The sequence below is a fragment of the Phoenix dactylifera genome, chromosome 14 (assembly GCF_051530095.1).
Source record: "Phoenix dactylifera cultivar Ajwa chromosome 14, Ajwa_hap1_PhDact_Kaust_v1.1, whole genome shotgun sequence".
Classification (NCBI taxonomy): Eukaryota; Viridiplantae; Streptophyta; class Magnoliopsida; order Arecales; family Arecaceae; genus Phoenix; species Phoenix dactylifera.
Window position 1 is genome coordinate 7,518,843 of NC_143203.1, and position 24,344 is coordinate 7,543,186.

Below are 24,344 nucleotides of genomic sequence, written 5' to 3' on the forward strand. Positions count from 1 at the left end.
TCACAGGAGGTCGAGGGTCCAGATGAGGAGGCACAAATCCAGGCTGCCATGCGGGCGAGTCTGGATGATCGGTGGCAGCAGGAGGAGGTGGCAAGGCATCGGGCTCGATTTGGGCCCTCGTTTTTTGACTCGGGCGCCGGTTCTGGTGGAAGCAGACAAGATCCAGAGTTTCAAAGGACAACCTCAGTCAGGGAGGGCGAGGGCAGAGGACGTAGCCGGATTGCATCTATCCTGGGTGGTTTTGGTGGCCGAAAGAAGTCTTCCGGAGGGATTCCACCAGGTGCGTCAATCCATGATGTAGATCCGCATGCCTTCCTCAGGAGAGATTCGAAGCAGCAAAGGGTAGACACAATGTGGAAGAAGGAGAAGAAGGATATGTAGCGAGCTATTGGATCCTGGTTCCACTTCAGCCACATTCCAGCGAATGCTGCAGACAATACATACTACAAGTCTGCCATTTCTGCCATACAGTCTGCCGGTCTCGGTGTCGATCCTCCAGGCCCGAGGGACATCTACGGTGAGCTTCTTGACAACAATAAGGAGCTAGAGAATTGGATTGGCTCATATAAGAGCAAGTGGCCCACATATGGGCTCACTCTGATGTGTGATGGTTGGACCGGTCCGACAAAGCGGGCCATCATCAACTTTCTGACATACTGTGATACGAAGACCTTCTTCCACAAGTCAGTTGATGCTAGGGCTATCAACGAGCCAAGCCGAGCCCGAGCCACCGCAGGCTCGGCTTGGCTCGTTCCATAAAAATCTAGGCTCGAGCTCGGGCTCGGGCTCGGTACCGAGCCCTGTACTGGGCTCGGGCTCGGGCTCGCCTGGCACAGCTCCGGCTCGGGCTCGGGCTCGTGAGGCTCGTTTGCCTGAGCCCGAGCCTGCCCCGGCGGCCGGCGCCCCATCCCCATAATTCGTCGGAGGACGGGAGGAGAGAAGAACGAAGGAAATAAAGAAAAAAAGAAAGAAGAGAAGAAAGAAGGGGGCGGCTGCGAGCACCACCGGCACGGGCGTCGGCCGCGGGTCGACTGCAGGCGCCGCGGGGGAGGGAGTGAAACTTTCACTATGAAAGGAAGGGGGTAGGGGGGACCTCGACGCAGGAACGGCCGGATGGGGCGGCGGCGCTTCACGCTTGTTGCCTTCCCCGCCGGGGGCGACGGCATCGGGGACGGAGAAGGGAGAGGAGGTTGCGGCGAAGCTTCTCGGAGAGCTGGGATCGGGTGTACGGTGTCGTCATCGTCGTCAGAGGGGAGGGGGCATCGGCTTCGGGCTTGGGGGCGAGCCGGCGAGGAGAACGGAGAAGAAACCGAGAACGGCGAGAAGAAAGGAGGGCCAGAGGCGGAGGGGATTAGGGAATGTTCTGGAGAAACCGAGAAGAACGGAGAGTGGGAGACTAGGGCATCGTATTCGGGCTGTTTGCCGTTTGGTTTCCTTTGGGCGTTTGAGGCTTTGAGCGTGGGAGTCCCAATCACCCAAGTGGCTAACAGTAACAGGCTAAGTCGCGAATCGGGAGGGGCTCAGGGGGCTAAGCGGCTGGGCCTGGGCGTGGGCCCGCCGGCTGGGCCTGGGAGTCTCACACAGTCACATACTCACTAGGGCTCGTTTGGGCTCGTGAGCTGCTCGGGCTCGAGCCCGGGCTCGAGCTCGAGTGTAAACGAGCCTCATGTTGGGCTCGGGCTCGGGCTCGTTTCACTAACGAGCCGAGCCCGAGCCGGGCTTTTACCGAGCCGAGCCCGAGCCGGGCTTTTACCGAGCCGAGCCCGAGCAGCTCGGCTCATTAACAGGCCTAGTTGATGCTTCAGATAAGGTGCACAACGCCTCATACATCCTCAGACTTATGGAGGAGGTGATTGATCAGATTGGAGAGGAGAATATCGTGCAGGTCGTCACTGATAACGGGCCGCAATATAAGTTGGCCGGCAGGTCTTGATGGAGCGGCGACCACAAATTTTCTGGACCCCATGTGCTGCACATTGCATCGACCTCATCCTGATGGACATTGGAAAGATCCGTAGGGTGCAACATACGGTGGAGATAGCCCAACGCATCACCAGGTATATTTATAGCCATACTTAGGTTCTTTCATTAATAAGAAAGTATGCAGGGGGAGAAATTCTTAGACCAGGAGTCACACGGTTTGCTACGAATTATATTGCACTTGATAGCCTTATCGAGAAGAAAGGAGCCCTACGTCAGATGTTTGTCAGTCCCGAGTGGCAGGAAAGTAGATATGCCCAGGCCGGCACTGAAGGAAGCAGAATGGAAGACTTGGTAAACAGGCAGTCATTCTGGCAGCGGACCAATGCGATAGTCAAGGCTATCAAACCATTATATCAAGTGCTGCGGGCCGTGGATAGCGAGAGGTACCCCCAGATGGGCTTTTTGTATCACATGATGGAGAAGGCAAAGGCTCAGATCATGGAGGCAGATGTAGCCCATGCCTAGGAGTACATCGACATCATTGAGCAGCGGTGGGGAGCCCAAATAGGTAGAAAATTGCATCTAGCAGGTAAGCGATAATATTGATAATTATACTGATTGATATATTTGTATAATTATACTAAGATGGTGTCATCTATGTGCAGCATACTATCTGAATCTCCGGTTTCAGTACGAGAGTGGAATTGGTATGGATGATGAACTTCTTCATGCTCTGCGTAATGTTATTTATAAGATGGAGCCTGATCCAGAAGTCGCCGCGTCATGTATAGAAGAGGTAACTATGATTTAGTAACATATGTAAATATATCGGATCTTATATTATTGACATACTACAACAAACTTCTTTCCACAGACCAAATTATTTAGAGAGGGCAGCCATAGCTTTGGACAGCGACCAGCTGTCGTGAGCAAAACAACTATGAATCCAGGTACAATACAAATCTGCAAGACACCTCTGCATCTGAATTATCTTCAACTATGAGGCCATCATATATGTAAAATGTAATTATCTTCAATATTTTTGCAGCTGAATGGTGGATTCATTTTGGCGGATCCGCAAAAAATCTTAAGCGGATAGCTATCCGGATCCTCTCCCAAACGGTCTCCTCGAGTGGCTGTGAGCGCAACTGGTCCACCTTCGGCCTCATCCACAGCAAACAGAGGAACCGTTTGACACAAAAGCGCCTCAACGACCTAGTTTATGTGCACTACAATCTGCGGTTGAGGCTAAAATGCATTCAGGAGGAAGTGGAGCTCAAGTAAGCAGATCCCATCTATAGAACTTTTACAGATGATGATGATAATCCTATGCTCGACTGGCTTGCGGCCCAGCAGCACGAGCCCGAGCTTGATGAGCCAGGATCGCCTCGACGACCAACCAGCATCATAGCCACCGAGGCTATGGTCGATCCACAGCAATGGGCTGAGCGCAACATTCCACGCACTCCTACAGTTGATATGACGTGGCTAGAGGGGAGCCAGTCACCGCATGACTGGTACGATGCTTCCGTTCAGAGAGATGATCCTCTCATGCGAGGACGAGGACGCTCTAGTACCCAGTCGACTCGATCAGGAGGGCATCAATCCCAGCAAAGAAGAAAAGAAAAGGAAAGGGCCCCAATGGAGAGTGTCGAGGAGGAGACTTGGACCAGCAGCGATGAAGGTTCTGGTGGTGATGGATCTACTAGCCACGGAGGAAATAGAGGACAGTATGGTACTACTTATGAGACACAGCCGGAGGAAGATTTTCGATACACCGGTGAGTCTCAGTTTACGCATGCTACACAAGATACGGACCACGGTAGGCCGTCTGATATAGGCCGGTCGGATACCATTGCATATCAAAGAAGAGCTCCTCGAGGTCGTTCAAGAGGCCAGAATGCAGCTGCAGATGACCTCCCATGTGGAGTCGGATCCATTGATGTATCAAGTTCCGAGTCTTCCTATTATCCGCGGCCTCAGCCAGCCTATGGATATGGTGCATCGGAGTCATCTTCCGGTGGCTACTATCCTGCGCAGCCCGGAGGGTCTTACGGATCGGATTTTGGTGCCGGCATATTCGGATGGGCCCCTTATCAAGACACCTCTCAGAGCCAGAGCTTCAGCGAGAGATCCGAGAGTTCTTATGACCCGACGCGCATTCCTCGAGGATTGAGCATACAAGACTACAATGCCGCTTGGTTAGAGGGATGGATTGATCTGCCTCCATATTATGCTGATGATCCAGATATTGACGAGAAGCATCGCCACTCAACCCGATTTTAGATATCCGAGAGTGCTTTAAATGTATGTAATTGATTGTATCTTAATTTGAAAATATTTTATGTTCTTCATCTCATTATTTGAATCATTTGGAAGTAATAAGTTGCATCATCTAGTTTTAACCTTAAACCTAAACATAAAAACATCAAAAAAAATCCAAAAGTGAAAGAACTCCAAAAAAAATGACGATGGGGTCGAAACCAGGTCGAATGTGCCCTATCGGTACGGTACCGGTTCGGCTCGGTTTGGCACCGGTACCGTACCGTTACCGGAGCCGACCGTTACGTCGGTACCATCGGTACCGCGAACCTTGATTGGTTGTATCATTTGAATGCCAAGGCTGTGGCATTCAATGCCACAGCCTATGGGCCACGGCGCGCTGTGGCCTTTTTGTCCACATCGCGCTGCGCAAGCACTTTTTTGCTGGTTCTGACCGGTTCGAATCGGTCCGAACTAGTACCGGTGCCGACTGGTACCAGTTCGGCGATCCTTGTATGCAACCTTACCTCCATATGTGGAGAGGCTATTTTCATGGTTTGAACCTATGACCTAGGTCACAATATAGCGACCTTATCGTTGTTCTAAGGCTAAATAAGAAAATTTTGAGGATTAAGTTGCAAATATCGAAGACTTAGGATATTTCATGCTTGCTATATTATGCTTATCCATTGAACTGCCACATTGTGTGTGTTTTCCACCTTATACTTATTCACTGAAGTGCCTCCTCGTGCTTCCCAACATATCCATTGAAGTGTCACCTCATACTTTTCAGCTTATTCTTCTTGATTGAACTACCAGCTCATGCTTGGCGGTGCATACTACAATGCTTACTGTACACACCCTAGTCAATATGGGTTTGATAATCAATATTTGAAGCCTGGCAGAATTTAGTTCCATGAATGTAGTTGCTAGATCAAATAGAAAAATTTTGTTTGTTCTTGTTAGCTTGATGATGTAATGTATATTTTGCTTCTGGCAGATTCTGAATAATTAAGTGCGAAATACCATATCTTCCATCCATTAAAGAATATTTGCTTAAAATTCTATATGGGTAAATTCTTGAGAGTCCACAAACCTTCCTTCTTTTACCCCTAGATTAAAAGAAAATTTTAATTATAACTTTGAAGCAAGGTCCGCCGAACCGACCGTACCGACGTACCAGTAGGCATCGGTACCGGTATGGTACCGATTGGAACTGGTACCGAACTGGATATGCGCCAGGGAAAGAAAAAAAAAGCGCGTCCGCGTGCGCGCGGATGCAAAAAAAAAAAGAAAAACAATGCGTCTGCGCGCGTCCGCGCGCGAATGCATTAATGCCACAGTGGCATTAAATGGCCCACGCAGGCTGCCAGCTTGCGTGGGCGCGTTGGCCTGCTTGGGGAACCGCGCGCAGGCGCGATTCCCTGCTGGGGAGTGCAGTTCCCTGTACGGCGAATCGCGCGCGAGCGCGCGATTCTCTGCTCGCGCGTCCGCGTGCAATTTCCACAAAAAAAAAGCTATGCATCCGCGCGCGTTCTCTTTCCCGCGCGCGGGCGCACGAAAAAAATAAGCTTGGGCTGGTGCGAACCGGGCCGGTTCGCACCGGTACAAGTAGAGAACCAATCGATTCCGGCTCAGTTTGGGCTGGAACCAAATTTATATGCTGTACCGGACTGGTGCCTGTCGGCATCAGTTCGGTACGGGCTAAACCGATCAATTCCGGTCGGTTCAGCATACCTTGCTTTGAAGTATCCCTCATTTTCTACTTATAGTTTCTAGTATACACCTACGTACTATAGCCATGTTACCGAAACTGTCAACAAAAAGAAACAAAAAATTTCATGTAAAAGAATGATTACATAATCAGCAAGTACGTACCAGCATAGTGGGTAGCTTTTGAATAAATCCTACGGTATCAGTCAGAAGGAATTCATTCCCATTTTTCATCTATTAATTACATATAAAAATATGTCAGAACATACACTTCCTTAAACAAAAGAAACTATCAGATTCAGATATCTCAACTGTACAGAAACTATCACCGTATGAGTGTGGATCTTTAGGGGAAAAAATAAATTAACTTATAATAAAACTTATAGGAGCCACTAAATTGGAAATTAAATGGCTTGTATAAACACACTTCTTTATCGTGCATGAAAATAGATACATTAAAATGACATTTATATTAAATAACCATGTTGGACAATGCTAGGTAGCATGGTCTGCCGAACCGGGCCGAATCACTCGGTTCGGGCTGTACCAAGCCAACCCGGCATGGGATCAGGTTGGTTCGGCTAGTCCTCCCTCCTTTCCTCTCTTTTAAGCCTTGAGAAGGCCTGAGAAGGCTTCTTAAGCCTTCTTAGGCATTCGTTCAAGTTTTCTTCAACCCCCCCCCCCCTTCGGCCAAAAAATGCGATGATTCAAAGAGGATCCAACCCAAAATAAGATATGCTTTCCTTCTCCTACCTCATTTCCTCTTTTTTTTCAACACCAGAAAATACCTCAAAATTTTCAAAATAAGGAGAAATCATGCCAAAATTTCGAATTGGCCTCTCCACAGTCGTATTATTAGCCAGAGGACACCTTTCAAAGCCAGAGCTTCAGTGAGAGATCCGAGAGTAGTTATAACCTAGAGCGCATTCTTTATGGGATGAGCGTACATGACAACGCCGCCGCTTGATTAGATAGATAGGTTGATATGCTTCCTGATTATGCTAATGATCTGAATATCTACGAGAGGTATCGCCACTCGACGAGAGTGGCGAGAATTTAGATATTGGCATGTAATTGTACTTTAAATATATATAATTGAATGTATCATTTTATATTTTGTAACTCACTAATTAATTTTAGGGTATTTCATGTTGCTTCTTATAGCATGCAACATCTCACTAATCATTTTATATTTTTCATCATTTTAAAATAACAAGATGCATCATTTAAGTTGTATTAAGATGATAGAAACATTAAAAAAATCAAGAAACATCAAATTACACTTAAAATCATTGAAAAAGTTGAAAACAATTGATTACCAATAAATCAAACCTAAAAAATATTTAAAAAAATAGTGTGCTGGTTTGGAATCGGCACGCCTCTACGTATCGTGCATCGGTATGGTACCGAACCGGCCGCCAACCAGTACGAGTCCTGGTACCGGTTCGGCAGACCTTGCTGGGTAGTGCTTCTAGATACACATTTGTAGTGGTTCTTACCATGTAGAAATTATATTCAATACCATCAGTACAATGACTCACAATGTTCATATCTACACCAAATAGGAATTAGGAGAAATAATCTTCAATTTCAATGCAAGTTATGTGGAATGGTTACAATATTATTTAAGTTAAAGAACCAAAATGCAGATAAAAGAGTGTGAAAAATGAATTTCGTTGATACATTTGTCTATGAAGTATAAATTATTGACGTATCTTGACCTTGAAAAATGTTAGAATAAATTGTATGACAGAGAAGATCTTGAAAGCAAACATGTTCACCAATTGTAAGAATCATGAAGTATTGTCCACAAACAACTTACATTTTCTTGAAGACATGCTAATTAGATCCAAGGTACGCCATACCATACTGAACCAGATAGTACGGAGCATACCGTACCGTACTAGTTTGGTAAGGTACATACGGTACACCGGGCATATCGACACTCGATATGCTGAACCGGCCCCCGTATCGGAAGTACTGATACAGTTACGGTAGCACCAGTACAAGGGGCCCGGTACCGAGATGGCATATCTTGATTTTTAGATCTCTAGGTCCTTAGTCATATTGTTCATGAAACTATAGAAGGTTTTGGAAGAGTTTCAATGTTCAAGATAAAATGAAGTTTCCTTTGGTTGTGCAAAATACAAGAAAATGCATCGGACTTTCAGGTTCCATAAGCACAATACTCTCTCGAAAACAACATTTCGCTTTTGATATTGGAAAACCGATCAATAACAATTTTAAGAGGTTTGGTGTGCTAAAAGCAGGGTAGTTGGGTGATTTGGTGCAAAATGCGCGACCATTGAAGTAGTGATAACTTGAAATACCATAGTTCTAAGTTTCTAACTATTGGTTCTCACTATTTATGCCATAGCATTTACTTTCACAATTTGAAGCTCTTAAACATTATGATCTCATCTAGTAATGCTTAACTTTTAGACATAATGTTCAGGTCACCAGATTCAAATGATGATTAGGGAAACAGCTCCAGAGAGCATAACTAAAACTAGGGATTCTGAATAATTCTGATTTAACAAAAGACACAAGCAATAGATAACGAATATCGAGCAACTGCTCTAAATAGCTTCCAAGATGGGACAAGGAATAACTATGTAACCATTCCTTAAAGATGACTCCAATAAATGCAAATAAGCATTTTATTGATTATATGATTGTCAAACAATGTGATGCATTATCACAACCATAGATAGATAACGAGATGGATGATAATCGACAGCTATAGTAAATAGAAAATTAGTAATCATAACCCAAAAAAGTAAAACGACTATCCATGATGCATATTATACTTTCTATGGGTTGTGTAAGGATTGTGCATACTATTAACCATTAAGTATAAGAATATTCATCATAATTGTTGCTTTGCTTTACCTCTTAAAATCACTCAGCATGCCATGGGATTTAACCTATTATTCCAACCTGTCCTTTGGCAAGGACCTCTATTTCATGCATATTTTAGTTGCATCCCATATTCCGACCTATCCTCCCTTTGATTTCCACACTTATCATTTCCACCTTCCAGCATATTCACTGTCTACAAGTTCATTTCCACAAATTCTGTGCATTAGTGCAGTGTTTGCTCTCTGGCTCCCTACTGTTTCATGCTTCCATCTAAACGATAAGTGAAAATCTCTTGCATGTTTAACATAGTTTTCCCCACTCTACATGTGTAACATAAAATCATACCTGATATCCATTTGTTGCACCCACCACCAACATCGTTAACCTCAAAGAAGATCACATCCTCCACCATCCCGCCCTTCATTCTATATCATGTGCATGCATGTACTGTTAGTTTCCCTTGATTTATTTCAAATCAAGGTTCTAAAACTCGGTTTTGGTTTCGGTTCCTGGATAGAATTTTGTTTTCAGTGATAGTTTCGATTTCACAGTTTCGTCAAAAAAGGTTGGAAAAAACCAAAAAAGAAAAATAAGAATAAAAGAAATCAATGCAAGATGCTTCATATCATTTTATTGTGTTTTGAATCATATAAGATCACAATTGGTGTAGTGAGGGTAATTTCTCTGAAACTGAACTATGTTGAAGCTTAATGAATAAAGTAGATCACAATAATGTATTAATATATTGACTACAAGTACCAAACATCGCTTAATCATGCATAAACATAAGTTAGTTGATGCCTCGGATTAAGTGCATAATGCCCACTACATCCTCATATTGATAGAGGAGGCTACAGATCAGGTAGAGGAGCAGAATGTCATGCAATGATGACCATAGTATCAAGATGACCATAGGGAGATTATGATGGACAAATGACTACATATGTCGTACATTAAATACATTAAATCAACTCCATTTATACTATTGTTTGTATATTCACTTATAAATACTTTAATTATTCTTCAATTCCATTTCATGATCAAAAAGATATCAAAACAACGTCAAAATTACAATTAAATAACTAAAATTATCAAAATCATTGGTGAAAAAAAAGAGGAAACAATAATTGAAAAAACAAACAATAAAAAAATAGCATACCAGCTAGATGATCGGTATGCGAGCACATACATGTGTCGGTACGGTACCTAATCTGTACTATAGTGTATCGGTAGCCGACCTATACAGGTCACCGGACTAGTGCGACGAACCTTATGTTAAAGTTTTACTATCAGGATGGGATATCTAGATTCTTGGTCATTGTATGACTGCTTTTCTTGATTGAAAAGAGTGACTGCAAGACTAAACAAACATAGTGAAACTTTTGTAAACACTTAAACAAGGTTCTAAGTTTTGTTCAAAACTGGATGGAAATGCTTGTTTCTTTTTTCTTAAATAAATAGACGTGTTTAATGTGTCTTTTGATTCACTTTTTTCTTGAATTTTTTAATCATTTTTTACTGAGTAGAAAGCATTATGTGTTCATATAATTCTTTTTTTTATCTTAGATGCTCTTCCTCTTTTCTAGAAATAAAATGAAATATTAAAATGAAACAATGATATAGATCCATTCTTTTATTTACATGGATTTTTCTTGCTTAGGTATGAAGATATACATCATGAATGGTGGCCCCTGCTAGCATCTCTTTGGACTTTCTTCTCTTTCTTGCTAGCAAAGACCCCTAATATAGATATAGTAGGTGCCTTTGCCGATGACCTCCTAGACCGAAGAGGCCCTCCTACAACCTAGATCTACCTAGTAGATCTAGAACTAGAGCTTGACTCGTAGTATAAGGGCCAAAACTGATCTTTGTGCTTAGCAATCTCCTCCCTCTGCTACTAGTCATTTAGGCTCTCCTGGATAACAGATTGAATACGCACCTCCTCTTCATCTAGAATGGATGCTTCATAGCCCTCCAGATCCCTCGAATGGTATGACGTGGCTCTGCTGGCCAACGTTCGACCTCCGCTTTCTTAGCACTTCTTTGATTGGCTACCTTGAAATTGGTAAAGGGCTTCTTCATAAGCTGCAGGACCTTTTGAAGGCATTCTAGCAGGGAGACATGTCGGGGCCACCACCGACTAGATACTGCTTCAACCTACTCATCCCTCCTCTTAAACTATGTGACACCACTTGCACCTCTAGTAGTGCCATCCTGAGAGCATGACCCTATAATTCCAATCAATGCCACACTCTGGCTCTTTCTTCCTTACTGGATCCATTACAGCAAATTTACCAAACACATGTCAAACATTTTAAATCAATTGATATTATATAATTAATTATTTAAAAATAGTGAAATTACATTGTAATTAAAAATCACTAAATTAGTCTAGAAAAAACTTCTAATTTTCTATATATAATAATTTTTTTAATAACTTTTAGACTTCATTAAATATCTTTTAGGTTAATTTTTATTTATTAAATTTATATTTAACTACAAAATATCTAAAAAAATTATTTTAATTCAGAATAATGTAGAACTCTACATAAAATGCTACATATATTATTAGTTAATTAATTATTTAAAAATAGTTGCATTTCTACTATAATGCAAAAAATCAGTTTCTACTTTAGAAAACTGATTGTTTGCATTATTTTCATATTTCTAAATTGTTTTTAATCAAAAAATTTAAATATAAAATATTCAAAAAATTAATTTTAGTTCGACTCGATGTAGCACCCTACCAAGGATGTCACATATATTTTTTTCAGCCTATGGGTTTTCACAAAAGACCACTTATTTTTCAAATTTATTCATATTTTGGCCTAGATCTCTATGAGCACGATCATGCACAAACTTAAATAAATTGATACTAAATTTATATACAGGGTAGCACGCATACCCTCAAACATGCTACCACTTTTACATAAATATTTTGATAATTACTTTATTTTTTATTATTTTTAATCCAAAAATATATTTTTAATTTAAACATTCATAAACTTAATGAAAAATCAAGATTTTGGCTGAATTGCGTGGAACATCCATTGATCTACAGCATATCACAAAATTATGCCAAAATTAAAAACTTTGGAATGACCTCATATTTTCTCCATTTATTGCCAACTTTCAGCATGAAAAAGAGAAAAAAAAAAAGAAGAAAGGGAGAAGGCTAGTTACTAGTTTTTGGCTTCGATTTGGGCTGAAATCCATGAAATTTAGTACTCTTTTTTAATTTTTTGGAGTGCAGAAAAAAATAGAGGAGGCCTTCTTTGCCTTCCCCTGATTTATTAAAGGGGAAAGAAGGCTAAATAGTCTTGAACCTAGGTTCAGAGCTGTACTGCTTGGTTCAGGTTTGAACCAAGTGGTTTGGTCGTTGTTCCAAGTCGAGGCCTTTTAGCATCCCATTTCAAGAGCAGTACAATTTCATACGCCCTGAACTGGACAGTTGAGGGTGGTATGCGATCACTGATTCAATACTTCAACTAATAATATGGACCTCACTGCACTTAAATAAGAATGGTTACTATAGCTGAAAGTCGGTCTATGAAATCAAGGCTCAAATTTGTACGCAAAGGTCTTGTCGCATAAAGGTTGAAAATTCACTCATGATTTAACGATGGAATACTATTTTGATGATAATTTACCCTTTGTACATGACCACAGCACACTTTTTAATAGTTTTATGTAACTAGAACTATCAAATGGATGTGGAAGGTGTATGTACTAATGTTTATGTCTCGATTAGGGCTAGAAGTGGGCCGGGCTCCGCCCCCACCCGAACCTAGCCCGAAATATTTTTTGAGCTTTGGGCTGAGCTTAGGCCCAAAATTTTTTGGATAATCTAGGCTCAAGCCCAACACGATCCTGACTCAAGCTCGACCGAGCTCTACCAGAACCTATTCGGGCTCCCAAATTACCCATTGGACCAAAAATGGGTTGGCCTGAACCCAATTGAAGTTTAATATTTCATACTGTTGCTTCACAAGTAAATAGGCTAGCCAAAAACTAGGCTCTCTTATAACACAAATAAATGATACATGATACATTATTTTTAGCTAAATCTATTCTAATTTATCCTTTCCTCATCATTCTCTTCGAATAACTGTATACAAAAACAAATAAATCCAAGCCTAGAATTGGGCTTGAATTCAGGCTCTGTTTCGGACCTTGTTAGGGTTGAGCCAATGACATACCCAAGCTCGGCCCGAAAAATAAATGGAATCTACGTTTAAGCCCAAACCTAGTTTGAACTCTTTCGGGCCTAGCCCATAGCCCAAACTGAAGTCGGCCTAGCCCGAGATGCCTCGAGCAGGGCCGAGCCCATTTCTAACTCTAATCTCGATATTAGGCCCCATACTGACGATACATTGCAACATTTGGCATACTATGGTTTTAATCCTTGCTAGATGGGGGTTGTCCTGGCTGTCATCCCATTCCTTTGAGAAAATAGGAATTGGGATGGAGGCGGGACTGAAAACCCACCTACATAGTGCAAAACAATCCTGAGGTTGGGAGGAAGAGAGAAAGAAAGCGAGGAGAGAGAAAGAAAGAAATAGAGAAAGAAAGGAAAAAAAGAAGATGAAGAAAAAAAAGAGAAAAGAAAGAAGAAGAATAGGAAAGAAGGGAAGGAAATAAGGAAAGCGAGAAGAAGAAAAAGGAAAGAAAGGAATGAAGAAGAAAAGGAAAAAAAGAAAAGAAAGAAGAAAGGAAAGAAAAAAAGGGAAAGAGATAGAGGAAGGAAGGAAGAAGAAAAGAAAGAAAGGAACGAAGGAAGAAATGAAAGAAAGAAGCAGCCAAGATAAAAACAAAGGAAGAACGGAAAAAAAAAGGAAGCAAAGTAGGAAGAAAGGAAAGAAAGAAGAAAAAGAAACAAAGAAAGAAAGGAAAAAAAGAGAGCAAAGAAGGGAAGAGAGACAAAGGGTAGCTAATTGGATGCTCGATTGGGACAGCTGCCGAGATGGGACGGGACATGGGAGTCCTGTTCCATGAAGAAACCAAGATAGCCCTATCCTACGGAATTTAAAACCTTGGGCACAATACCCATATCATGTGTTAGTATGGTGGCAACCATGCCAGTACCTTATTGCATCCATAAAGTACAACCTATGCAGATCAATATGGGTCCGTACATGAAACCTTTATAAAATGGTGATTCCATCAACGTGTGCAGATATAGCCCTCATCCTTTCACATACTCCGCACCATGGTAAGCAGAATTGGACCGTACTGGCCGATTTCGCCCATCCCGAACCGTACCGGTGGCTTACCGGTACGGTTCCACCTTACTAGTACGGTTTGGCCTTACAAACCGGTTTGGTTGAAGCCGAAAAAGAAGAAGAGAAGGAGAGAGCGAGCGGGGCAGGGAGGGAGAAAAAGAGGCCTCCGCTGCCCGCGGAGGGCCGCGGCCATGATCTCGGCCTCCGCTGCGCCTTCGCGGGCTCCGCCGCCTCCCCCCACCCCCGGCGGCCTCCCGCGGCCCTCCACGGGCAGCGGAGGCCTCTCCTTCTCCCTCCCTCCCCCGCTCACTCTCCTCTTCTTCTTCTCCGGTTCCGGCTGGGTTCTCTCGGTACAAGCCTGGTACCGAAACGATACTGAACACGCTGAACCAGTATCATACCAATCTAGTAGGTGACCAATATGCCTACTAATACCGGTACGATATACCTTGCTCCACACAATCTTTATCACCAACATCAAGTCAAATGGGTATAAGAGAGAAAAATGAAAATATAAAGGAGATCATGAATAAAAAGGTGACATGCATAAAGGAGGAAAGGAGTAGGAGGGCAGAGATGTACTGGATGTTAGAGGCATGGTTGAGAAGGAATATGAAAAATAGAGGAGAAGAATAGAGGTAGAGAGACTAAGAGGCAGGCTTCAACAAATATGCACAATTTCTTTTTGAGGAAAAGAACTGGGTGTTAGCCCTGCTCACTAAAAATGGTAAATAGGTGAGCCAAGTCTAACCAGCAGACAGAAATAAAATTGAGATCCTTTCCCTTTTTTCTTTTTTTTTTTTTTTTTTTTTTGCTTTATCAGCTAATCCACCCATGGAAGAAGTCTTCGTAAAGCTAGTGTCTATACTGAAGTTCAAGTCTATTATTTTGACTAGTTGCTATTATTTATTTATACTAGGCTTCTATTGAGCATATGGTAAGTATGAACACCCAATATGATCTAGAGAAACAAGTACAATAACTCAGCCACAAATACTTAGGAAATACTTGCCCAAAGCTTTCCCCTGATAATTTTTCTCCCACACTTCTCATTTTTTATCGAAGCTCTTCTCCTTTACCTTACTTTCTTGGTAAGCAAACAAAGACTCAAGAGAAAAACAGACAACATCCAAGAAAAACATCCTAGTTGAGTTGTGACAATAGCCTTATCTAATTCACTCAAGAGTCAAGACAGTAACCTTATCTAAATGGAGTTCTGGCCGTTTTTTTTGCTAATTAGATGAGTGCTTGAGAGTTCCCTGAGAAAACAGGAATAGAGATGAAAACTTAACACTTAACCTCAAAGAGCATAGCAAAGGCTATTAATTACAATTCAGTGAATGTGCTATAAGTTTCTGGAAATAAATGCTTGGTGCTGACTTACCATGATGTATCAGATACACAATATACTTAATGCTTAAAGCTACTCCTAGTTGTATTTTCAACTAGATGTTTGGATAAGTAGTCTGCTCAAATTTACTCAATCCTTACCTGGACCCTTCTTGTAGTTGGATCTAAGGTTGCAAATAACTGATCCTCTGCAAGAACTTCAGCTCCAGTCAAGTGATTCAAAAGTGTACTCTTTCCAGCATTTGTGTATCCAACCTGAAATTTTGCAATTCAATTTAAACCAAAGAAAATGAGTTACAAAATAAAGTGTTTTTATAACTGAATAATCATCTGTATGTTCTTACCAAAGACATGATAGGAACTGGCACAGATAAGCGACGATATCGATATTGCTTCCGATGCTTCCGGACAGATTCTAACTCTTTTCTCAACTCACCAATCTGTCAATAACAAAACTGGAAAAGTAGAATCTAATAGACCTAATATACCCAAGTAGACAAATAAGAACCTGAAGTTTATTTCAGGTACGTAAATGCGTGATCGGTGGAAAGGTAGCATCTATATTAGGATCAATCTAACTTTTAGTTGAATGTCTGCATAAATAGCAGCATTAGCTACTTTCTTATCTCTTAAACTTCTATTCCAGTGTTCTTTACATTCAATCTAAATCTCAATGATGCACGCCATCAATGAGGAATGGAATCCACAATGATTGGAGCACTCTAGATCATGAACCAATAATTTCAACTGCAAAAGATGCATCTCGAAGTTTTTTCACACCACTCTTGATGCCTTAAATCTCAAATGGAACTAGTTATGTGTTAACTGGATAGATTCTATCCTACATAATAACTTCCACAAGGCCCTAGCTTCATTCCATAATTTCTGCTTCGGTGCTACCCCACAACTACTTAGAAATTTTTGTTTCTCATGTATATGTATAGTCAACCAGGGTGCCCAAACATAAGCATCAATTACCTAGCGATTGTTATTCCTTATTTCAAAACATTGACGTATGATTTGTTTACCTTATTATAAGCCTATTTTAGGCCTCAATAACAAAATCCACATGTGAGAAGATCATCTAACACTTATATCAGCATCTATCACTTCATATCTTACTATATCAGCCAAGGTTCGTTGTACCGGTACTATATCGGGCACTATTGTATCATACTGGTACTAAACGAAGACTTGGTATAGGGAGGCAAACCAAGTCTCAATATGCTGAACCAACCCCCATATCAATATGTAACTACACTATATCAACATGATACCATTATGGGGTCCGTTATCGAGATTGCAAACTTTACCATAAGCTACTGACTAGTATGCTACAACACAATAAGTACAAGTCTTTCAGAAAAAGTACATTTTTCAAACCTAGGCTTTTGAAGATGTATATATCAAGGTCGGTGGAACCATCCCGAATCAGATGGTGCCGGTCGTACCGCGCCGTCCCGGCAGTGGATCGGGATGGTTCCGACAACGGAAACAAAACTCGTTGCCGAAGAGAGAGGAGAAGGAAAGAGATGAAAAGAGAGAGCGAACGGGGGAGGAAGGGAGAGGGAGAGGAAGGAAGAGAGAGAGAGGTGGAGGCCGGCCAGCGGAGGACGCTCCTTCGGGCTCCACGGCCGAAAAATAGGCTCGGGCCTCCTTTTAATTTTGCAATTTTTAAGTGAAGTTAGCAAGCGATTCGCCGACTTTACTTAAAAATCGCGAAATAAAAAAAGGGGTCGGACCCCTATTTTGAACGAAACAGGTGACCTGGCCTGTTTCTTGGGCTCAGAGCCTTCCTCCGCCTTCTGCCTAGGTCACCAACCTCTGCCACCCTCCTCTCTCCCTCCCTCTCTCCTCCTTCTCTCTCTTTTTCTCTCCCATTCGCCCTCTTCCCCGCTTCCTCTACTGTGTCATACAAGCCCGACATGGCACGGCACAAGCCCGTACCAATCTATGCCGTTAGGCAACCAGTTTGGGGACTAGTACCGGCACAGCAGACCATGGTATATATGCTTTGTCAAATTTGCATACCTAAATAACATAGCTTTAAAGTTAGTTTGTTTCCTTCTACTTGTCAAACATAGAAGATTTATAGTACCTTATGTGATTTAGGGGGGGCAGGGCGTTAGCATAAGAATAAAAGGTTCATATTCACATCAGGATGCATGTGATTGCATGAATCCAATAGCACTAAAATACTTATGTACTTGATCAAGAGCATCGGAGTAATGAGTTTCATATAAGCAAGAAAAACAAAGCCTTAAACCCCTAATTGTTAAGTTATTCAGGATGCCAATCAAATGCCTATAACATGGTTCCCAACTTTCCATAACATAATCGAGCTGAATGAACAAGTTTCATGGTTTATGTAACAAAAGAGAGTTTTTGCACCCAGGAGCATGACTTACTTGAGTGCGTAATATACGCTTGTCCACTTCAATTTGTTTCTCACCCATTCCCTTAACTTGCCTCCCGCCTGACGTTCAAGGTGAGCCCACATTTTTGTTAGCCTCAGAAGTTGATATTCCATTTGTGCCAAAGAAACCTAAAAAAAAAAAAAATTAACAAGAAATTCCAAATCCCCAAATATTGCTTTCGCCATGCAGATATTATAAGGTTGTAATGCATATGACAGTGAACAAAATGCAAATATTGTCCAAACTAAGGTACGCCATACCGGCCTGAATCGGATAATATACGGCATACCGTACCATACCAGTTTGGTACCGATATCTGGTATGGATGGTGTACCGACACTCAGTATGCCAAAAAAATTTCATACCGTACCATACCGACACTCTGCTAGTGTGGCACTGGTATAGAGTTCGGTACCGAGACGGTGAATCTTGGTCCAAACTATTGTAGTTCAATGATAAATGTAAAAGAACATGAGTTCTTGAAACATTTTCGACAAAAAACAACTAAATAATATATGAGAATAATTAGTTGTACAATTGTTCCTTATTATTGAAAAGCATAACTATAAAGGAACCTAATTCATCACAAAAGGAACACATTGTGCAAAATCATTTCAAGTCAAAACAAAGAACAAACACTAAGAAGCAGAGGAAATGAACTATACATATAAATTTGAAGAATTTGTTAAAAAGGGTCTAGCAAAAATAAACATCTACATTTGAAAGATGTTCTAATAACCTCCATTTAGCAAGTGAAACCTGGATTTACCTATATGTTTTCATTTCTAACAACAATAGTTTTCATGACAAAAGCTTAAATCCCTGGCTCAGGTTAGTGTTGGGTAAACAAGCTCAAATTCTAAATAGTAAGGCAATAGAGTTGCCTGTAAAGCAGCTTCATGTGTTGCAGCCCTTTGATTGAAAATGTCCAGGATGAGAGCAGTTCGATCACATACCCGTACATCCCCACCAAATACCTTCTCCAAGTTATGCAGTTGTCTGCATGTCAACATTCCAAATGTAACCAGGATTAAAGCTCTAATTCAATTTCACATACATCAAAACCCACTTCTGTGAAAAGGATGATAAAAGGAATATATATATGAAAGTAAGAGAAATTAATATGAGCATATTTATTGTAGAAATATAGTTAGTGGAGATTTCTAGACATACTTGCAGAACTTTCTTCAGCATCACTTTAAGAATAATAAAGAATGCATGAACCATGCAAAATATATCGTCTTAAATCAACAAAATTGACAAAAACAAGCAGCATTAGGGATCCAAGCACATGGAAATTAAGTGGGAACAAAACTTGATACAACATATATGCTAGTTGGCGAAGATCTTTTAAATCATAATAAAAAGTGCAAATTAGTTTCATTAGTATGTAAATTGTAAATATATTATATGAAATGTGAAAGTAAATTGTAAATATATTATATGAAATGTGTATGTAAATTGTAAATATATTATATGAAATGTGTACGTAAATTGTAAATATATTATATCAAATGTGACTTGGTGGAGATCAAAATAGAAGAAAAGAGATATAGGGAAATGGGAAATCCCATGGTTAAACCGTAGGGATGTAGAACAGAGTTTCAATTGATTATGCATGCTTTCCCTCGAGTTTCTCTGCTCCCAAACAGAGGTCTGGATCTAAGATTGCTTTACATCTATAAAATTGGCCCACACCTTTCATATAAACAGATAAGCCAAACTATAGATTTAATGCAACCAAACTTCCTTAAGGCGACCTTACATTTTTACATGCTTAATTATTCAAAGAAAAATGTCTCAAAAGATTTGTACTGTATGAAAGTAGGATCTTTCCTTATTTATCCTATAGCCAATGCTTTTCCTTTAAATCCAAATTTTTCACCCATTGGCATTGTTTGGATAAAAATCACAAGGCCATTAGGCCACCAATTTAATATTTCCCACCTGGCCTACAGCCTGATTTAGAGTTTATGGTCCCATAATCTGATCGTGATTCGCAAGCACACTTACAATTTTCCCTATGCTAAGGTAAGGGGATGATAGGGTGAGCCCTAGTGATTAATGAAACAAGAAATGAAGACAACACAATAAATCAAGACATTCAAAAAAAAAAAAAAGTGATTATATGGAAGCAATCAATTTAGCATCTCTTTCCATCATATGGATATTCCATGCTTTAATATTTCAGTAGCAGCCTTCAGATATTTTTATGCATATCACAAGCACCAATGTGGCTAACTTACATCTCCAGTTTGGCCAGCAAAAAAGAAACAAATTAAGAATCTCAAAAGGAATGTTAGATTCCTAATGTTCCAGATTATGCAACAGATTTTGTAAGAAACTAAAATCTGGTATGCCCAAGGGCAGCCAGAAGTCCTATTTGATGCAGTGCAGCTAAGTTAGAATCAGATTCTATCCAAATGACGCAGGATGGATGGCCTAGTGCAAGCTTCAGAATTACCTAGCAGAAGACTAAAGCAAGCTTCACAACAAAAGTAAATCTAAACCTAACTTTTGAAGCAACTATCAATTTAGAAACTAAAGGTTACAGATCTAGATTCTAAGAAAGAAACTGCAAGAAGGGATACCTAGTAGCTTTCTTGTCCTGCTACCAAGACAGCCTTATTGTTGCCAACGATTATTGCAAATGTTGTTTAGAAAAGTGACAATTTATGGATGACTGATTAGTGGAATTTCCACATAATATTGCATGTTTTTTCACAAAATAGCAATGTTTTCTGCAAATGGCTGATATGTTAGAACTTAGAAGTGCTCAATGTAATACTTAGAATTCAAAAGCTGAGGGATTCATTGTATTACTGAATTATTATAGCAATGAAAAGTGAAGGGGCCATTACTAGTATCAGCTAGTATCAGCTAAGTCAATGACATATACCTCTAGGTTGTGAAACTTATCATTGAAATGCAAGGCAAGCTTAGAGCAAGCATATCGATAGCCAAAAGGAACAATGTTTACTGGAGAGAACTTACTTTTGGTAAGTAGAACCAACAACTAGAAGTCCAGCAGTATCAGCTAATTGTGCAAGCTCCTCAAGTGATTCTTCAATACCAAAGGTATCCCCTTTACTACCTTTACATTCAACTCCAACAAGGTATGCTTTTTCTTCAAAGACCTAGAATTTGAACATGTTTTTTATTACATTCAATATTACTGAGAGAGAGAGAGAGAGACAATCGTATACAATAAGATGTTTCAAGAAATGATATATAATCGGAAATGTTGATTCAGTCTCTACTTCAGAAAAACATTTCAAATATGAAAAAACAATTTTAAGATATCCAATAATATTCAAGGAAACTCTTATTATTAATAAAATGAAATATGAGAAGCAAGTTCATAATAGCAACTCGAGCTCATGGCAGCATTTTTTTTTCAACTTACTTTAATTAGACCATAGTGTTAAGAAGAGAAACTCAAATATAATAGAGCATCTAGAGATATTTCAAATGTTTGCATATCTAATAGCACAAGGATGATGATCCAACAACAGCATTGCTTTTGCATGAGGCTTGCCTCTCACCTTTTTTAAGTTATTCAAGATTCCCATTAAGACTGAACTTTCCCTGTGATAGAACCCTCCAAGGGTTCGATCCAAGCTTCCAAACAGAAAGAGAATTGAGATTGAATGCCTCAGCAGGGAGCAGGCTCTCTCATCTTATACAGATAAACCTTGCAGCTAGCCCTTAGGGATAAACCTTCAAGTTTATGTATACAACTTGGTATTCTAGGTAAGTTTCCTTCTTCCAAGGTCCGTTTTTCACCATTCATTGTTCCTAATATAGTATGCAATAATCATTAGAAAGCTCTAGTCCCCATAAGCCACTCTGAGATGCATGAAGAATTGTCAAAGCCTGTTTGGAGTACGTGCATGGCAGTTGGAAGGAAGTTCCACCCAATACTGGTTGAAGGGAATAAGTTTGGAGTGATACATAGACATACATGAACAAGAATCATCACATATGGACAGCCAAGCCTGTTCCAACAATGAGCAAGGTCTTGCTACTTTAAAAGAAGGATTAGCTTGAGGTAACATTTGGACAGATATCTCCATGGACTTTATCGACAGATGGCCCAAATCATATGAAAAGAGCTGATTTACATTGTGGTGGATCGCTTATCCAAGTATACGCATGTTATAACCTTATCTCACCCCGACATAGCATCATAATTTTTTTATTGATCATGTCCTTAAGTTGCATAGGAAGTCTTCATCAATTTTATGCAACAGCGATGTTGTTTTTACTAGCAGATTTGTGGAAGGAGTTTTTCCATCTAAGGCACCCACCTCAACATGAGCTTAGTATACCACCCACAAATCAGTGGCCAATCAAAGGCGGCGAACCATTGCTTAGAAACATATCTTTGCTGCTTTGTTAGTTTACAACCCAAACAATAGGTTAAATGGCTTTGATGGGCTGAATGGTGGTATAAGACCAGAATTCATACTTCAACCAAAATGACGAATTATGAAGCAGTTTATGGTAAACCTCCATCTATAGTTATTCCTTATATACCAGGAGCTACTAATATTTGTCTTGTATATGATAATTAAAGAAGCAAGAATCCTATTCTTGCCTTGTTTAAGGAGAACCATTTGGCTGCTCAAAATCTAACAAAAGGACAAGACAATGAGCATCACAATGAACGACAATTTGAAGCAGGAGACATGGTCTAGCTAGGGTTACAACCATATCATCAATAACCAGTTGCAGTAAGACCATCAATGAAGCTATCTCCCTGCTTCCATTGACCCTATCATATTTTTGAGAGAATTGATCTAGTGACTTACAAGTTAGAGCTACCTCCAGAGTGTAAGATACACTCCGTTTTCCACATCTCCAAACTCAAGAAAAAGAATTAGGGCTCGTTTGGTTCGCAGGAAAGGGAGGGGGGAAAGTGTGGTCAACGGGAAAGTAATGAAATGCCTCTTGTTTGGTTGGAGTTTTCAAAGGAGAGAGATAGGAAAGTTGTATTCCCATGGGAATATGATTCCCACATTTTATGGGAAAGTCTTTCCCATGAGGAACATGGGAAAGTTACTTTTCCATGAGGTGGGAATCACTCTTTTTTTATTTTTTCCCAAAAAGACCCTTCAGCATTAAAGAAGCATTAAAGAGGCATTAAAGACCTAATTTTTATTAAGGGCATAATAGGAATTATACATAACTTTCCTAGGAAAGTGGATGGTCAACCAAACATAAGCACTTTGGAAATTTGTCACTTTCCCATGGTTAACCAAACATGCCAAAAGTGCTTTCCTAGGTATCCTCTTCCTAGGAATCTGATTCCCAGGAATCATATTCCTAGAAGGAAAAATACTTCCCGCGAACCAAACGAGCCCTTAGTGGAAAACATCATGGCCACTGTTGATTTGCCAAGTATGAATCATAGAGGAAGGGTTATAAGTGCAATTTTGGACAGGATGGTGAAAAACACTAATTCTAAGTAAGCACTAAAATCTTCGATTTTCCCTAAGTATCATTTTTCCACAAAATAGCACATAAGTCCTAGCCAGTTAATCATATTGATAACCTCTAGTAAGAAGTTAATAAATGATGGAAAGCCATACGACACTTTCTAATAATGCAAGCTTTCTTTTGTTCTCTTTTTCATCCACTTCCAAGGGAAATACGAAGCAAGGACCCTAGGCAAACATCAAAGCGTTCTTCCTCTCTCATGCAGACATAATCTCCTCGTTTGCTAATCTATCATACAGGATTCAGCGCAGATCCCCTATATGCATGAATTTCAGTATTCCATTATACATGTTAGTGAATTTTTTTGAATCATTAAACAAGAAAAAGAAGTTCCAGAAAATTATGCAAGAAACCTGGAAACATTTAGCGGACTTTTAATTAATTAACTAACCAGATACCAGTACTATGACGCTGAGGCGTATGGCAAAAAAACAATCAGAAGGACCACCATTGCTTTTAATCGCAATCAAGAAATCATAGAAATTGATATGGCAACCAGAATTCCGATAAGAATAGTTCCAGTGACCGAACCCACCTCCCTGCCATTGCGCAGCTTGTACCTATCGTATCGGCTGTCACTTTCCTCGGGCCTCTTCTTCTTTTTCCTGCTAGAAACCTTTGGCGGCGAATCTAAACCGTCCTCTTTGGTCTCCAGAGGAAATCCATTAACCCCGAGCTCGCTGCCTCCTTCTGTGACTTCCTCCGTAGCGCCGTTCTCCACCTCCACCTCTTTGGATTCGGCTCGTCCATCGGGCCAAGGATATCTTAATCCGAGGAAGGTAGAGATGAGAGAGGGGTTTGACCGGGTGGTGGAGTGGTCTGAGAGGAGGCGAAGCGGTTACGGGAGGGAGGACAGAGACGAAGAAGGCTCTCATGGCTGCAGTTTTTGCCCGAGGGTTTCGTTAGAAAGATAGGCGTCCATGTAAGAGTACAACGGATTCCTAGCACCTTTCGGCCATCCCATTCTCACCGCTATTTTCTTTTATATTTTAAAATAAAATCTCCACATAACAAGCATAATATCCGGGCATCCACGCAATGCACAGAAGCAAGGTAACAGAGAATCTTATCTGAATTATAAATATCATTAATG

The 24,344-nt window shown here is 40.6% G+C and overlaps 1 pseudogene across 1 annotated transcript in view; it reads right to left on the reverse strand.

Annotated features, from left to right (window-relative positions):
* LOC120108439 (uncharacterized) overlaps positions 1–24,089 on the reverse strand; it is a 43,910-nt pseudogene extending 19,821 nt beyond the window's left edge. Inside the window, exons 1-7 of the transcript XR_016398364.1 lie at positions 23,787–24,089; positions 20,744–20,886; positions 18,634–18,748; positions 17,741–17,877; positions 15,677–15,772; positions 15,474–15,587; positions 6,064–6,132 (exon numbers count right to left, since the gene is read on the reverse strand). The product of XR_016398364.1 is annotated as an uncharacterized LOC120108439 (transcript). The remainder of the gene's footprint in view (positions 1–6,063; positions 6,133–15,473; positions 15,588–15,676; positions 15,773–17,740; positions 17,878–18,633; positions 18,749–20,743; positions 20,887–23,786) is intronic.
* Positions 24,090–24,344: the final 255 nt, after the last annotated feature.